Below are 7066 nucleotides of genomic sequence, written 5' to 3' on the forward strand. Positions count from 1 at the left end.
TGCCTTAAATTCTGGCTCAGGCATAACATTTGTTTCTTTTTTTTTTTTAATTTTTTTATTTAAATTCAATTAAGTCAACATATAGTATATTATTAGTTTCAGGGTTAGAATTTAGTGATTTATCAGTTGCATATAACAGCCAGTGCTCATTACATCAAGTGCCCTCCTTAATGCCCATCACCCAGTTACCCATCTCCCCACTCACCTCCCCTCCAGCAACCCTCAGTTTGTTTAGAAAATTTCCTCTTCCTGTTTAGATTACCTCTCTCACATTTTTCCTAAGCAAATGAATGGGCTAGATGTAATCATTCTCTTTCATGGATAAATAAGAATCTGAAAGGAATCAGCATAGGAATTATGCATACATATTTCTTTTTTTTAATTTTATTATGTTATGTTAGTCACCATACAATACATCATTAGTTTTTGATGTGGTGATCCACAATTCATTGTTTTCGTATAACACCTAGTGCTCCATGCAGTATGTGCCCTCCTTAATACCCATCACCAGCTAACAAATCCCCCCCCAAACCCTGTTTGTTTCTCAGAGTCCATAGTCTCTCATGCTTCATCTCTCCCTCTGATTTCCTCCCCCTTTCATTTTTCATAATATTTGTTTCAATTTAAATTAGATCCCTGGCTGTGACCTTTTCTTTCTGTTGGGATGAATTTCTACATCTTGGCATTTTGTCTAGGTCTCTGTCATCTTTTGTATTGTTAGGAAAGCCTATTAGGTTTCCTGCTCCTGAGAGTAATGGCTCTATAAAGAGGTCATGTGCTGCTCAGGGCCTGGAAATTCAGGAAGTGTCTCTCTTGTATGCTGTGTACATTCTGCTGCTGTGTTTTGGCTGCTCTTTGCCCACTGCAAGCAAGGAGAAACTCTTCAGAGGACTGACCTGAGGGAGTGTTTGGGCCTTGGCTAGAGTGTGGCAAATTTTAACGAGGTGTGCTCTCGTCTGCTTGTTAAGAGACATGATGCTATTTCTGCTAAAGCTGAAGCTTTGCAGCACTCTATTGTACATGTGAGGATCGGTGCTGATCTTCTGGGGGAGGAGCCTCCTGCTCTGGTTCTCAGGTACACTTAAAGAGAAAAGTAGCACCTCTAGAGTGGAGAGGGGTGGGGCTTGGTGGAAGCAGGTTAGGTAGCCACTTTTGGCACTGTGTTGCTTACTGAAGTTTATGCTGAGGGGTGAGGGAAAGAAATGGTGCCAACCCCCTCCCTCTTCCCTGGAGAGGGGAGTTCGTGCCTCCCACTGTCCAGGAAGCCTTCCAGAAGAGCAAACAATCTCCCTTCATGTGTCCCACATGTCTCTCAGATCCCTGCCTTCATCCTGCCCGTGTCTGGGCCATTTTCCTGCCCAGCAGTGCAGTGTACCTGTGTCTTATCCAAGGCAGGCCGGTTGAGTTTTAAAACACCAAATTTTTGGGGACCTGGCAGGGCATGGACCCATGCTGGTCCTCCATGGAAGGGTCTCACTATGCTGGGACTGATGCCGGTTTGTCCCAGAAGGGCAGTCGCACCAAAATGCAGGGGCATGGAGTTGGGAGTAAAGTGTAGCAAAAAGCCAGTGTCCAGGTTAGCTGCCCTCAGCAGGTGTCTCTGAACCTATGCTGAGGGGAGGGTAATGGTGCTTGCCAACTCTTTTGTCCCTGGAGAGGCAATGCCACCTCTTCCAGATGTGCTCCAGGAAGGGAGAACGGTTTCTCCCAAGTGCATCCCAGGGGGATCCTCAGACTATGTGCTCTGCTCCAGGGCTATCTGCCCTCCTTCTCCACAGAAGTACTGCTGTGCCCTCAGGGCTCCACACCAGCCATGCCACAGACCTCTAAAACTCTAGGCTTTGAGCCCCACTGGTTATAAAATCTCATGAAAATCAGCCCATCTCATTTTCCTAGTCAATGGCTTTGGGGAAGTGTTTTTCTTGTGCACTCCCCTGTGCACTTCTGTGTGTGTATGTGTGTGTCTCGCCTCTGCCCCCCGCCCCATGACCAGGACTCCCTCCCTCCCTGTGCCTCTCTCTCTCTCTCTTCATGTGACCAGGGCTCCCTATCCTCCATAGTACACATGATCCATTTCTCCCACAAATTACATCTCCATACCTCCTACCTTGATGTGGCCTTTTCTTTCCCTCTAGTTGTGCAGATTGTTCTGTCAGTCCTCATATCAATTTGATATGATTTGATATTTGTGCTCAAGGGAGGAAGCAAACCTAAGGTCCTTTTACTACTCTGCCATCTTAGCTCCTTCCCTGGGACCCCAAACTTCTATACTGATGGTTTGTGTCCTCTGAGATGCAGATGTCAAAATGGAATTAAAGAAAATTTTTAGAAAAATAACTGAAAAAAGGGAGCTGGAGGATTCTGAGATAGCCATTAGAACAATGCCAGCCACCCTCTCTGAAGAAAGGGGAGAAAAAATGTTGGGTTGGAAGTGGTGTAGACTGGTATGCTACCAGGTGCCTTGGTCAAGGGCAAGTAACAGCAAAAATCACTCCTCAGAGGAGTCCAAATCTCATCTCCCATTAATGGGACTTCCTCAATATTTCTGCTGTACTTTGGTGTATATAATCCACCACAGTCTGCCTCTTGTGCTGACAGATCTTATCTATCCAGGTCCACAGAGCAGCAACTGCATAGTTCTTGAGGTTACAGAGGGGAGACTGAGACAGGATATAAGTAGAATGAACTACAGCTCTCCTTGCTGGAGTTGATCTTGGATTATAACTGGTAAACCATCTTGTTTCTCCTTCACTCTCTACGGTAAATTCTCTTCATCCTTGGCTATCATATCAAAGTTTGGCTTACTTTAGTGGTGTGACCCAAACTGTCATTCCAAGGACTCTGAATCCTTACTATTCATAGCCTTTCAAGCTTGGAATGCTGAAGTATTCATTTTGGGGCAAGGAGGGAAATATGAGGATACCCACGAGAATCACATGGCTTCAATATGCATTCTTCTCCCATGTCAAAGTAGCCCAACTTCTTCCTGCAACTATGATTCATGAAATGACTCAGTAAGTGATTGGGAGTGAGGGACAATGGAACTGCTCTTGTCTTTATCCCTTGGTTCTTGTACCCATGTGGCCTTCTTTCTTAGTAGGGATAAAAACCTACAGATGATACCTTTTTATTCTATCTAGGTCATTCCTCTGAATTATCTGAGAGGGTCCCTCTGCAAATTTGGTTCAAGATGCCCACAATACTCAATGTATTTTTAGTGATTTATATGTCTTCCCTTTTTTACATCCCTAACTCCCTTCATGTTACCTGGAATCACCTCCCTAGTAGTTTACTTGCTCCTAAATCCTTGTCTCAGGGTTGCTTTTTGGAGAACTCAGACTAAGCAGAAATGAATTTCAGTTGACTGATCTTCCTCAAAATTAAGTCTTAACCCAGAAATGACTTAAATGATTGTCATATTTAACTGAGGCTCAAGGGTAGAGTTCAGTTTAGGTAGAAAATCAAAGATATTGTATCTTTTCCATCCTAGTATGAAAAGCATTTAGGACTATCCTGTCTACACTTTGCCTTTCAAATCTAAGTAGCTTCATCATAAGAAGGAATAATTTGAACACCAAAGTTCAAAATTCACAATACTGTAATAAACCACTTAGAATCCACAAAGACATCAATGCCAAAGTACACAAACCTAAGGAGATACACATGGTCAGGCCACAGGGGAAGAACCTAAGCACCTGTCCTTAACTCTTACTGTTCTGCAACTAGACATGAGTGCTAGAAAGTACCAAGTCTAATGGCACCTCAAATTGTAATCAGTTATAAGAGCAAGGTAGCTTATAGATACCAAGAAGAACACACAAAGGAGAAGATCAGAGAAACCATGACCTTCTAAGAGCAAGCACAGACCCACTGGCTCTCAGGTATGTCCCTTTCAGTCTCCATAGCCAAGGAGCACCCAGTGTCTTTAGAGTTCATGTCTATTATTGTGGGAGTACCTATCATATAACCCATGGTATGTCATAGTGGACCACATCCTTTCACGGGCACCTCCCCTTTTCAGGTGGAGATTGCTTCCCATTCCCTTCTGTGGTACAGATTAAGGCTCCCAAAGAGGTCTACAACCTAACTCCTTGAAGCTGTGAATAGGTTAGGTTACATGGCAGGGGGAATTATAGTTGCAGATGTATTTAAGGTGCTAATCAGCTAACCATCAAGGAAAATTATCCTTGGATAATTGGATAGTGTAATCATGGGTGTCTTTAAATGTGGAAGAGGGAGGTAGAAGAGTTACTGTCAGGGTGAAGGGATATAAAAAGACTCAAATCACTGGTTTTGAAGATGGAAGGGGGCCATGAGCCAAGGAACACAGGTAGCCAGTATAGCTGGAGAAGTCAAGATAACAGAGTGAATCTCATCTAGATCCTCCAGGAAAGAATGCAGCCCTGCCAACACTTGTTTAGTGAAAGGAAAGTCCTTTCAGACTTTTTAAGGGGTTATACACAAAATCGGGTCTATAGTATAATTCCCTTTGAAAATTTAAGTACATGCATAGAGTATCTGGAAGAAATAAAAATGACCTTCTAAAGAGAGGAAATGGGTTGCTTGGGGAAAGGGTGGAAAAAGACTAAATTTTTTTCCATGAATAATTTATGACCATGATGAACATTTAAAAAGTCCAAGTATAAGAAACTATACAGGAAAAATTAACAGATATATGCAAACCAGTTGAAATAAAAGTGTATTATATACTGATGTCTAATATCCCTAATATTCAAAAAACCTTTGGAGAGTGAAAGGCCTGCACTGTATACCTTAAGTACCCATGAAGCATATAAAGTTGTACTCAATTCACAAGCAAAATTATGCTCTCACTTCAAATTGAAGGAAGGCGAAGATAAAAGAAAGCTACTTCATTCTGACTAGGTTGCAGGAAGATATGCTATCCTATTGCTAATGCCATCATAAGAAGCTATTAAAAAGCATTGCAAAATCTACTTACATTTTGACTCTGTCATTCAAAGTCTTTAAAATGGTCTCCCAGATACAAGGGAAATAAGATATAGTCTCTTAGAGACAAACTCAAGGACATCCATTCAAAGCCTGTACAATCATACCAGTCATGTGTTGCTATGAGAGCAAAATTAATTCCCTCAGCTTCTGAGAACTCTTCTAGCAAAGAGGGATCAGTGACATTAAGGAGTTCCGGAGCTGGGGAGCAGAATCCTGTAATGACAAATTAACCAATAGCCATTAACTTCACATCTCTCAATCAAGGACTATAGAGCAAATCTCTCCCCCTATAGGAGTCACCCTCATCAAGTGGTTTCACTTGAAAATAACTGTGTTTGCACAAAGACCAGATACCCTTCATTATGCCCTCTCCTACTATATAACACCATTATTCACCAAGATTCCCTACTTAGTAACCCAACAGTTCTGTCAATGACTTTTCCCACCTGCAATATCCACCACCAACCTCCAATGATTACAACTCTTGCTCGGTAGGGACTACTGGCCCCCACATCTGTGAATGTAGCAGATATCCTTGCTGTGGTGCCCATTAGACACTGGATGCTACCACAATTGAATCCTGGCTGCTATCTCTAAAATATCATTCCTGAATAGCCACTATTTTTCTTCAACCAAGTGGTGTAATAACCAATTGTCAACTCTGATATGAATGCTACCTTTTCTGAGCCAAAAAAGTGTGTAAGCCACTGCAAATGGGTCCATTTAGAATCACTGTGCCTTTTTAAACATTTACTAATTTCCCTAAGAACTAGAATGTTTTATGAAACCCGGGTAGGTTGTGAGGTGCTCTTCAACAAACCTATGGGGCAATCCCTCTAACAGTAAGCAGGGATTGGTACCTGGGGCACAAGATTTTAAATGAATCACAATTACAACTAACAAATGGGAGTAGCTGAAATTTGAATGCAAAGCTAACTATACCCACAAATTTAGTTTTGTTTATTTACTGTGGCCACTAGAGTTTTTATTATGTGGCTCACATTATCTCTGTTGAACAACACTGCCATAAGGGCTAAAAGATAGCTCCCAGGGATGAGAAAAGAATGAATCCCAAATATCAGAACAATCTCTATGGTAGTACAGAGGGTGTCCATCTCAGGCTGTGGGTGCTCTAGCAAGGACTGGCATGCCTGCTACTTTGTCATTCCGATCTGCTCCCTGGAAGACCATTATTCCTACAATCCCCACAATCCCATTTTCAAAAGACAATGCCAAGATTTCTTAGCTGATTAAGGCAACTATTCTATTCAGGTCTAAATGGGCTTTTATCCTGATGATAGATTACAGGGAAAGTTAGCAAATCAGGAACAACAAATGGAAAAGATGTGGGCTGGCACACTCAGGATATGACAGATGAGTTATAACTTGGTTACAAAAGGAATAGACCTTGAAGTCAGGGTCTATTAACTAGGCAAGCAATCTACCTCCACCATCATTCTTCTGTCCCAAATGGACATGGCATGACCCTTCTTTGCAAAAACTACCTCTATCCAGTGCTGGTTCTAAGGGCTATCCCCAGTTATACATCTAGTCAATTATTACTGGTTGTTTCTCAACCATCTCAAAAACAGCCTGACTGAGGTTCCAACTCACCTGAGGGGTCTCAAGGAACATAGAGCTCCACCATGTGAACAAGTGCTGCTGTCTCCTAGGCCAAACACTAGACTCTGCCCTAGTAGATTTACCCTACAGTTTACCCTCAGATCTTGTCAGATTCTCCACTTGCACTGCCACACCCGATGAAAGAGAACCTCAAGATCATCCATATCTTATAAGGCATAGAACATCTTACAGTACCTTAACAACAGTGTCCTAGAGACTCACAAACCTCATTGTTTCTAGAATCCTAAAAACCTTTCCCTCATAAAAACATCCACTCAGCTAGTCTTCTCTGTTTTGATCCTCTGGTCAAAGGAACCAGGTGAAGGGATCTACAGAAATGCTGTCTAGCTTTTAGGTGTAGACTTGCCTTCATATGTAGTACAGACTTGATTCTTTCTGTCAGGTACAGTAGAATTTTTTCCTAATGACATAACATGAAAGGCAAACCTTGGATGGAAGACTTGGTATAAAT

General features: G+C 42.2%; 1 long non-coding RNA gene across 1 annotated transcript in view; it reads right to left on the reverse strand.

Annotated features, from left to right (window-relative positions):
• The window catches only part of LOC141372621 (uncharacterized), a 28992-nt gene extending 22268 nt beyond the window's left edge, over positions 1 to 6724 (reverse strand). The window contains exon 1 of the long non-coding RNA XR_012377950.1: positions 6586 to 6724. This is a non-coding gene — a long non-coding RNA (uncharacterized lncRNA). The remainder of the gene's footprint in view (positions 1 to 6585) is intronic.
• Between the last annotated feature and the right edge of the window lie 342 nt (positions 6725 to 7066).

Source organism: Callorhinus ursinus, unplaced genomic scaffold (assembly GCF_003265705.2).
Source record: "Callorhinus ursinus isolate GAN/ISIS: 27379988/994484 unplaced genomic scaffold, GSC_fseal_2.0 scaffold4, whole genome shotgun sequence".
Classification (NCBI taxonomy): domain Eukaryota; kingdom Metazoa; phylum Chordata; class Mammalia; order Carnivora; family Otariidae; genus Callorhinus; species Callorhinus ursinus.